This window comes from Sus scrofa, chromosome 13 (genome assembly GCF_054392235.1).
Source record: "Sus scrofa isolate SSC_HxYL_T2T_F1_AM1 chromosome 13, Sscrofa_HxYL_maternal_Yorkshire_Landrace_v2.0, whole genome shotgun sequence".
In the NCBI taxonomy this organism is placed as follows: Eukaryota; Metazoa; Chordata; class Mammalia; order Artiodactyla; family Suidae; genus Sus; species Sus scrofa.
The window spans coordinates 210,829,306-210,840,084 of record NC_139395.1 but is presented as its reverse complement, the minus strand read 5'-3'; the positions used below and the strand labels follow the sequence as shown (position 1 = coordinate 210,840,084).

General features: G+C 44.0%; 1 pseudogene; it reads right to left on the bottom strand.

Annotated features, from left to right (window-relative positions):
- Positions 1 to 1,249: 1,249 nt before the first annotated feature.
- On the bottom strand, positions 1,250 to 1,343 carry LOC146397871 (U6 spliceosomal RNA; annotated as a pseudogene).
- Between the last annotated feature and the right edge of the window lie 9,436 nt (positions 1,344 to 10,779).

Sequence of the window (10,779 nt, the reverse complement as noted above, 5' to 3'; positions counted from 1 at the left end):
GTCTTCTGATTCCAAAACAGTGGCTGTTCCATGACACAGCAGAAAAGAGAGAGCATTTCATGATGCCACAGCTGCCTGTTCTTCCCATCATGAAATGGAAGCAAAAGAGATGAGTGGCTGAACACCAGGAGGGGATATCCGACCGAGCTCTGTGTTTTATCTACGTCCCTTTTCCTTCTTTGGTGACACGCTCCCCGTTCTTCCGATCCTGGAGGGCACCATGTAGAGCCGAGAGCATGTGCACCATCAGAAACAGTATGCAAATCTGGATGTGAGGAAAACTCATTTGATTCTCCATCTGTCTCCCAGTTTAATTACTTAGCCATAAATTAGCACTTTTTACTAGCTACATTCAGCGGATGGGATCCATTCATTGACTTTAATGTCAAATATGGAATATTTTTTGACTTTCAAGTCTTGAGCCTTTTTCATTTAAATTCAGATTTAGAAATCGAAATTAAAACTCTTGAAATCTACCCCAATATGGTGTTGGGAATTTTTTCCTATTTGTCATCTCATTAAGATATTTCTTCGACGGAATCATTGATGAGATGCTTTTTTGAAACACTGCTTTTTCCCTGAAGGACAAGAAAAGAAAGATTTTTTTTTAACACTTAAACAATATAATTAGGAAGCACATCATGGACAGTGTGAACTCAGAGTCCTAAAGACCCAGAGCCTAGGAGTTCCTGTTGTGGCTCAGTGGTTAAAGAATCGGACTAGGAACCATGAGGTTGTGGGTTCGATCCCTGGCCTTGCTTAGTGGGTTGAGGATCCGGCATTGCCGTGAGCTGTGGTGTAGGTCGCAGACGCGGCTTGGATTCCGCATTGCTGTGGCTCTGGCATAGGACGGTGGCTACAGCTCCCATTAGACCCCTAGCCTGGGAACTTCCATGTGCCACGGGAGCAGCCCAAGAAAGGGCACAAAGACAAAAAAGAAAAAAAAAAAAAAGACCCATCGCCTATAACTGTGCTTGAATTTGCCACATCCTGCCTCCTCTACACCAACCTTATCAGACTTTCATCAAGAAAAGAGGAACAGTCCCTTCCAACCCACTCTTGTGGGTAATGAGGGCAATTTTCCAAGCTTTTCTGCTGGCGGAATCACCCCTTATCTATCGTGTATTCACAATGTGTCAAACCACTATGTAGGCCCAACAGAGAAATAGAGAAGATGAGGTGACTTCTGGTATTAGAACATCAGGGATGAAAACAAACCCACACAAGGTAGAAAGTGTTAAGGAAATATTTAAATATAGAACACTTCACAAATTTGCGTGGCATCCTTGAGCAGGGGCCATGCTAATCTCTGTAACCTTCCAATTTTTATTTTTATTTTTAATTTTTTTAGTATATGTGCTGCCTAAGTGAGCACATTAACGAAATAGTAAAAACAAACAAACAAACAATCAAACAAACACTACAGGAATTCCCATTGTGGCTCACTGAGATAAGAACCCAACATAGAGTTCCTGTCGTGACTCAGTGGTTAATGAATCCGACTAGGAACCATGAGGTTGCGGGTTCGATCCCTAGCCTTGCTCAGTGGGTTAAGGATCTGGTGTTGCCATGAGCTGTGGTGTAGGTTGCAGACGCGGCTCAGATCCCGCATTGCTGTGGCTCTGGTGTAGGCGGTGGCTACAGCTCTGATTAGACCCCTAGCCTGGAAACCTCCATATGCCGCAGGAGCAGCCCAAGAAATGGCAAAAAGACAAAAAAAAAAAAAAAAAAAGAACCCAACATAGTGTCCATAAGGATGTGGGTTCAATCCCTGGCCTCACTCACTTGGTTAAGGATACCATGGGGTGGCGTTCCATGGTGGCCCAGTGGTATCAGCAGTGTCTCTGCAGCCCCAGGATGCAGGTCCAACCCCTGACCCAGCACAGTGGGTTAAAGGATCCGGCATTGCCACGTCTGCTGTGTAGGTCACAGCTGTGGCTCAGAGATGATCCCTGACCCGGCCCAGGAAATTCATATAGGCAATAACAAAAGAAAAAAAAAAAACCCTACAAATATGTGTATGTATATACTAGTATACACTCTGCTGATATGTTTCCTACTCTTTTGTATTCCTTGCCCATGGAACCTGGGTTTTGTTAGGAAGGTATGTACCCAGCTCCGTGCCATCGATCAGGATTGGTTGAAGCCAGTCTTGGCAATCCTGCTCCCTAAATTCCCCAGAACTCTTGCAACCACAGAGAGCCATGGGACGCCATTCTAGCTGACAAAATATAAAAGAAGCCTTCCATGGGCTTCTAGAAAAGCTTCTGTCTCCTTGATATAAGCTCTGAGGTGCCCCTCCCACCCTTTGCTGTTATGAATGTAGATGTGATATTTGCAGTTGTGAAGCCATCTTGAGATTGTGAGTGAAAGGCAAAAGGAACTGCCAAGCTGCCAGCCCTGAAGTCTTTGAGTGCCTGAAGTCATGCCAGGAACCACCTACCCTTGGACGTCTTATTGCATGAGAAAAATTAATCTGTTACATGCAACTGAATGCATCCCCAGCCAATACACATATTTAAGTACAAAAGTACTAAAATACGTTCATAAAAGGGAAAGAGTTATTGGAAAGCTGAGTTGGTTCAATGTCTGCTTCCCAATTAGCCTCAGAACACCCAGCTGGTCCAATTTCAGTTCCTCAACTGGGTGCTGATTCATCAACCCACTAAGACAGTGGGTTCTCAAGTATGGTCTCCAGTCTGGAACAAATGCAAGAGAGAGCTGTGTTGGTGTTTTGAGTGATGCACTCACAGCCAGTACTGAGAGGAAGGACAGGCACTGAATGTTCTGACTGGCTTCACTGCTCCAAACTCACCAACTCACGGCGGTAGCTGAGAAATTCCAAGGTTAGAACCTCTGGGATCACGTGAGAGGCTTCTCAGTAGTCCTAAGAGTCCCAGAAAAAAAGCAAGAGCTGGACCCAAAGTGACCTATAATCTCAATACAATTCCTATCAAAATTCCAAGAGCATTTTTTTTTTTTTGGTCTTTTGTCTTTTTAGGGCCACACCGGCGGCACATGGAGGTTCCCAGGCTAAGGATCTAATCGGAGCTTCACCACAGCCACAGCAACTTGGGATCCGAGCCACATCCGTGACCTACACCAGAGCTCACGGCAATGCCGGATCCTTAACCCACTGAGCGAAGCCAGGGATCAAACCCATGTCCTCATGGATGCTAGTCAGGATCATTAATCACTGAGCCATGACAGGAACTCCAGCATTTTTGAAAAAAACATGATAAAAGACAATTCTCAAGGAAAGGTGTTTTGGTTTGGTTTAGTTTGGTTTGGTTTGGTTTGGTTTGGTTTCAGCCTGCACCCAAGACATATGGAAGTTCCCAGGTCAGGGATCAAACCTGAGCCGCAGCAGTGACAACAGCAGACCCTTAACTACTAGACCACTGCCAGTTCTCAAACTTATATGGGATTGCTGAAGGTGGGGGCTCTGCATAGCCAAAAAAATTCACAAGAGCAATAAGAACCTGACGAACTTGGAAGCCCCACACATTGCTGTTGAAAATGGAACCTGGTGCAATTACTGTGGGAAGCAGTTTAGTAGTTCCTCAAAAAGCTAAGCCTATAATTATCATAAAACACAGCAATTCTGTTCTTAAACGCTCCCCAAAAGGAAATTAGCATTCAAATAGATACTTGTAAACCCATTCCACTGTATAGCCAAAAGGTGGAACTACCCAAGTGTCCATCAACGAATGAATAAATAAACAAAATATGGGGAGTTCCCGTCATGGCTCAGTGGTTAACGAATCCGACTAGGAGCCATGAGGTTGCGGGTTTGATCCCTGCCCTTGCTCAGTGGGTTAAGGGTCCAGCGTTGCAGTGAGCTGTGGTGTAGGTCGCAGATGCAGCTCAGATCCTGAGTTGCTATGGCTCTGGCGTAGGCCAGCAGCTACAGCTCCGATTTGACCCCTAGCCTGGGAACCTCCATATGCCGTGAGAGTGGCCCAAGAAGTGGCAAAAAGATGAAAAAAAAAAAAACAAAAAAAGATATGGTCAATCCATGCAATGGGATATTATTGAACCATAAAAAAGAAGTTCTGGAGTTCCCACTGTGGTGAACTGGGTTAAGGACCCGGCGCTGTCTCTGCAGTGTTCAGGTTGCTGCGGAGGCATGGGTTCGATCCTCAGCCCAACACAGGGAATTAAAGGATCTAGAATAGGCAACTGCACAGAAGCAGAAAGTGGATTTTGTGCTGCATCCTGCCTCCTAACTGAAGCTCCTGGTCCCCTTTCCACCCTGGCCCTGGGGCTGAGCCTCTTCTTTATCCACAAATAACTAATGGCGCAAAACCAGTTTGCAAAACAGAATTACTGAAGGTTTGAAGGCAATAGAAGGGGATTATAACCCATAATAATAAGCAACTTAAATATTTGACCTCAATGTTCTGGAATGTTCCTCGTTTTTCTCACGACTGGGACCTTTGCTTGGCCCATTTCCTTCCCAGGTTCTGGCCTCCTTCCAAGTCACTGGGCCCTTCCTAGTATGGATATTTACTTTTTATTAATTTCGTAATTGAGAAATTAACACATGTGTGATAAAAATGCAAACAATAAGAAAAGGAAATACATGGAGTTCCTGTTGTGGCGCAGTGGAAACAAATCCAACTAGTATCCATGAGGACTCGGTTCAACCCCTGGCCTTGCTGAGTGGGTCAGTGATCCGACATTGCCGTGAGCTGTGGTGTAGGTCACAGACACGGCTCAGATCTGCAATTGCTGTAGCCGTGTGCAGGCCAGCAGCTACAGCTCTGATTTGACCCCTAGCCTGTGAACTTCCATATGCCCCCAGGGAAGCCCTAAAAAGCAAAAAAAAAAAAAAAAAAAAAAAAGGAAATCCAGTAAGAGAAAATTCTCCTCCCACTCTTTTGGTGGGAATGTAAATTGGTACAGCCACTATGGAAAACAGTGCAGAAGTTCCTTAAAAAGCAAAGCACTTAAAATGGATAAGCAATAAGGTCTTGCTGTATAGCACAGGGAACTATATCCAATCACTTGTGATAGTACAAGATAGAAGATAATACGAAAAAAAGCATGAGTATATATGTATATATGTATGACTGGCTCACTTTGCTGTATAGCAGAAATTGACAGAACATTGTAAATCGACTATACTTTACTTAAAAAAATAAAATAAAATACCAATAAAAAAAAAGAAAGGCGTTCCTGCTGTGGCTCAGCCGGTTACAAACCCAGCAAGTGTCCATGAGGATGCAGATTCGATCCCCGGTCTTGCTCAGTGAGTTAAGGATCTGGCATTGCCAAGAGCTGTGGTGGCTAGGATCTTGCCTTGCTGTGGCTGTGGCATAGACCAGCAGCCTGGGAACTTCCGTATGCCGTGGTCGTGGCCCTAGAAATCCAGAAAAAAAAAAAAAGAAGCATGCTTGAAAAAAAGGCACAGTATTTTCCTTTGATAAACCAAATACATGCGAAGTCTCCCAGTTCCCCAGTTCAAAAAACAAACTGAAGGGGGTTCCTGTTGTGGTGCAGCAGAAACGAATCCGACTAGGAACCATGGGGTTGCCGATTAGATCCCTGGCCTCGATCAGTGGGTTGAGGATTCCGAGTTGCCATGAGCCGTGGTGTAGGTCGCAGACGCAGCTCGGATCCCGCGATGCTGTGGCTCTGGCTGGCAGCAACAGCTCCAATTAGACTCCTAGCCTGGGAACTTCCATATGCCACAGGTGTGGCCCTAAAAAGGCAAAAAAAAAAAAAAAAAAAAAAGAAAATAGAGTTATATGATCCAGCAACCTTACTCCTGGAATAAAAATCTAATTTGCAAAAACAGGAGTTCTCGTCGTGGTGCAGTGGTTAACAAATCCGACTAGGAACCATGAGGTTGTGGGTTCGATCCCTGGCCTTGCTCAGTGGGTTAAGGATCTGGCATTGCCGTGAGCTCTGATGTAGGTTGCAGATGCGGCTCAGATCCCAAGTTGCTGTGGCCCTGGCATAGGCTGGTGGCTACAGCTCTGATTGGACCCCTAGCCTGGGAACCTCCATATGCTGTGGGAGCAGCCCAAGAAATGGCAAAAAGACCAAATAAAATAAAATAAAATAAAAAATTAATAGCCAAGACATGGAAACAACCCAAATGTCCATCGACAGATGATTGGATTCGGAAGATGTGGTATATATACACAATGGAATACTACTCAGCCATAAAAAAGAATGACATCATGCCATTTGCAGCAACATGGATGGAACTAGAGAATCTCATATTGAGTGAAATGAGCCAGAAAGACAAAGGCAAATACCATATGATATCACTTATAACTGGAATCTAATATCCAGTACAAATGAACATCTCCTCAGGAAAGAAAATCATGGACTTGGAGAAGAGACTTGTGGCTGCCTGATGGGAGGGGGAGGGAGTGGGAGGGATCGGGAGCTTGGGCTTATCAGACACAACTTAGACTAGATTTACAAGGAGATCCTGCTGAATAGCATTGAGAACTATGTCTAGATACTCATATTGCAACAGAACAAAGGGTGGGGGAAAAACTGTAATTGCAATGTATACATGTAAGGATAACCTGACCCCCTTGCTGTACAGTGGGAAAATAATAAAAAAAAATTAATTTGCAAAAATACATACACCTCAATGTCATAGTAGCATTGTTTACAATAGCTAAGACATGGAATTAACCCATATGTCCATCAACCAATGAATGGGTAACGATGTGATGCATATATACAATGGAATACTACTCATCTATAAAAGAGAGTAAAATAATGCCAACTGCAGCAATATGGACAGAATTAGAGATTATCATACTAAATGAAGTAAGTCAGACAGAAAAAGACAAATAAATATATGATATCATTTACACATGGACTCTAAAGTATGACAAAAAAAAACCTATCTACGAAACAGTAATAGACTCGTAGAGAACAGATTGTGGTTGCCAAGAGGAAGTGGGTAGGGGGAGAGATAGATTGGGTATTTGGAATTAAATGATGCAAACTATTACATAGAGAATGGGTAAACGACAGGTCCTACTGTACAGCACAGGGAATTATATTCAATATCCTATGATAAACCATAATGGAAAAGAATTCGAAAAAGAACGTATACATAAGTACAACTGAATCACTTTGCTGTACAAGAGAAATTAACAGAACATTGTAACTCAACAATTCCATAAAATAAGTTTTTAAAAATAATAATAAGAGTAGGGAATTCTTGGCTGAAAAGGCAGTCAAGAGGACCAGATATCAAGAGTGGAAGGACTTTTAAAAACTGACTTAGCAGGATTCTTGCTAGAACTAGGCTCTGCAGACCCATGCCTTTTAATGTTTTTTGTTGTCGTTGTTTTAAGGCTGCACGCATGGCATACGGAGGTTCCAGGCTAGGGGTCTAATCAGAGATACAGCAGCCGGCCTACACCACCGCCACAGCAATGACAGATCCAAGCTATGTCGGTGACCTACACCACAGCTCACAGCAACATCAGATCCTTAAACCACTGAGAGAGGCAAAGGATTGAACCCACAGCCTAGTTTCCTAGTCGGATTCGTTTCCTTTGAACTGTGACAAGAATCCTGACTTTTAATGTTTTAAAGGTAAAATTACACTTTTCTCCCCCCAATTATTAGGGTCTAAAAGAAGAGAGACTTAGTTCCCTTCATGGCTCAATGGTTAACGAATCCGACTAAGTATCATGAGGTTGCGGGTTCGATCCCTGGCCTCGCTCAGTAGGTTAAGGATCCGGCATTGCCATGAGCTGTGGTGTAGGTCGCAGACTCGGCTCAGATCCCGCATTGCTGTGGCTGCGGTGTAGACCAGCAGCTACAGCTCCGATTTGACCCCTAGCCTGGGAACCTCCATATGCCGCAGGTGCAGCCCTAAAAAGGACAAAAATAAAAATAAAATAAAATAAAAGAAGAGAGATTTTGCATGAGGACCAGAGGTGCTTTCCTTGTGAACACAGTTGGTAAACTTCCGGGCATGGATTTTTGTGAGACTGAGGTTTACTGACTTGTAAACTTTCCAGCTCTCAGAGTTCCCATCATGGCTCAGCAGAAACAAATCTGACTAGTACCCATGAGGACGCATGTTTGATCCCTGGCCTCACTCGGTGGGTTAAGGATCCGGATTTGCCATCAGTCTTGGTGCAGGCCAGCAGCTACAGCTCTGACTCAACCCCTAGCCTAGGAACTTCCATATGCCGGAGATGCAGCCCTAAAAAGACAAAAAGACCAAAAAAAAAAAAAAAAAGAAGAAGAAGAAGAAGAAGACAGCCACATGCAAGCCACGTGTCGGTGTCCTAACCTCCTTCTTATAAATATCCCAGCCTATTGGATTAAGACATGGTCTAATGGCCTCATTTTAATTTAACCTCCACTTCAAAGACCCAATCTCTGAACACAGTCACTTTCAGAGTTAGTGTGGGTTAGGATTTCAATATATGAAAGTTGGAGGGAGGCAATTCAACCCATAACACTTTTTCTGCAGTCTGTTATTTTCTATTCTGCTCTGTCTTTCAAAAATTCATAGGATTTTTGAAAGACAGGGTCCCCGCTGTAGCATAGCAGGTTTAAGGATCTGGCGTTGCTGTAGCTGTTTATAGGTTGAAACTTCTGCTTGGATTCGATCCCTGGCCAACTTCCATATGCCACGGGTGCGGCTGAAAACAACAAAACGTTAAAACACAGGGAGATGCTAAAATTTGATTTCATGACCCAAGACTGGGACACAACCCAAAATGTGGAAAACATGAGGGGAGTTCCTGCTGTGGCGCAGCTGAAACGTATCCGACTGGGAATCATGAGTTTTGCGGGTTCCATCCCTGCCCTTGCTCAGTGGGTTAAGGATCTGCTGTTCTCTTGAGCTGTGGTGTATGTCACTGACAAGGCTCGGATCCCTTGTTGCTGTGACTGTGGTGTAGGCCGGCACCTGTAGCCCTGATTGGACCCCTAGCTACTTTAAAAAAAAAAAAAAAAAAAAAAAAAAAAAGGCAGAAAAGAAAAACATTGGGTTTTTTGGTTTTGTTTTGTTTTGTTTCTCTTTTTAGGGCCCCACCTGCAGCGTATGGAGGATCCCAGGCCGGGGGTCGAATGGGAGCTGTAGCCACTGGCCTACACCTTAGCTACAGCCACGCCAGATCTGAGCCGTGTCTGCAACCTACACCACAGCTCACAGCAACGCCAGATCCTTAACCCATTGAACAAGGCCTGGGATCGAACTTGCGTCCTCATGGAGGCTAGTCAGATTCATTTCCACTGAGCCAGGATGGCAACTGCTGAAAAACTTTACCACTTTGGCATTACTCTGTGGTCTGATGAAAAGCACAGCCATCAGATCCTGATGGATGGAGATCCTTGCCTGTCCTTAGGGAGAAAGGAAAAGAGCAAAAACTTTGGGTGAGTCACACCCAGATAGAAACCCCAGTATTATCGCTCACTCACTGCAAGGTCCTGATCTGATCAGAGGGACCACAGGAACATCCTGGCTTCCTTCCTTCCTGATTTCCTAAGTCCAAGATGATGAAGCTTTAGGTCTTGATTTCAAAATTAAATATTGGTCCTGCTATGTCCTTTGGTCTCCCCAGAAACAATCACAGCTTAGCAGCAGAATGGGGCAGTAGATCCTTAAGGGAAATTTAATTCTTCCTTCTCACAGATTCCCGCATAAATGAGAAATTTCGTTTTCTGCCAGTCTGCTTTACAGCCATTCCTCTTCCCCATGCCTCAGAGATCTGGGTTTCATGTTCTATAAAGGAGATCCTATAATTAGTGTTTCTAATTTGAATTATTTTTTAAAAGGATCGCTAACATCCTTACCTTTTTTCGATTTAATTCCCAGTGAATTAATTCTAAGTGAATTTCTTTTGTGCATAATTAGGTTTTTTTCTTTGGAAAAAAAAAAAGTCTTTAAGTATTAAAAAAAAAGACAAGCTGGTTATTACATGTGAATTTAAAGTCTTGCCACCTACATCGCAATGTTCGGCGATGTTTCCTGGGCCCCCGACGTCACATCACCCCGCCCTCCAAGAAAGGTGCTGTATATGAGGATGAAGATAGGGTACCTTCTTCCCCCAAGAAGTAAAGTACACAGAGCAGACCTGAACTGGAGAGCTGCAGGTTAAGAGAAAAGGAAAATTCAGAGGCAAGTAGCCAGAAAAACAGTGCACACAAGAGAACCTGAAAGGAAGCTCCCATTTGGATAGAAAAGAAACATGGGCCCCGTGGCATCTAAGATGCTAGGACAGCAGACATTTTCATCAAAACCCACATTGGCACATTTTCTGCTTTCTATCTGAGAAAACAAGGTGAAAGAGGCACTTGAAAAAGAAAGGATGCCAGCACAATTTTTTTTTTTAGGGCAGCACTCGATGCATATGGATGTTCCCAGCCAAGGGGTTGAATCAGAGCTGCAGCTGCTGGCCTATACCACAGCCACAGCAAAGCAAGATCTGAGCCGCATCTTTGACCTACACCACAGTTCGTGGCAACACTGGATCCTTAACCCACTGAGCTAGGCCAGGGATCGAACCTGAAACCTCATGGTTCCTAGTCGGATTCATTAATAACCACTGAGCCACAATCGGAACTCCCCCCCCTCCCGCCCCCCGGTACAGTGGCTAAGATGAAAAGCATTTCTTGTCCACTTTTTGATCATTTGTCTCTCCTTTCCTCTCCATCTTTACCCACTTCTTTCCATCTCTACAATCTCACTCTATTCTCCCATCTCACTTCCCCATTTCCAAAGTTTCCTTCTCTCTTAAGTATTCTTTTGTGGTCTCTCCTTTTAAAAGCATCTTT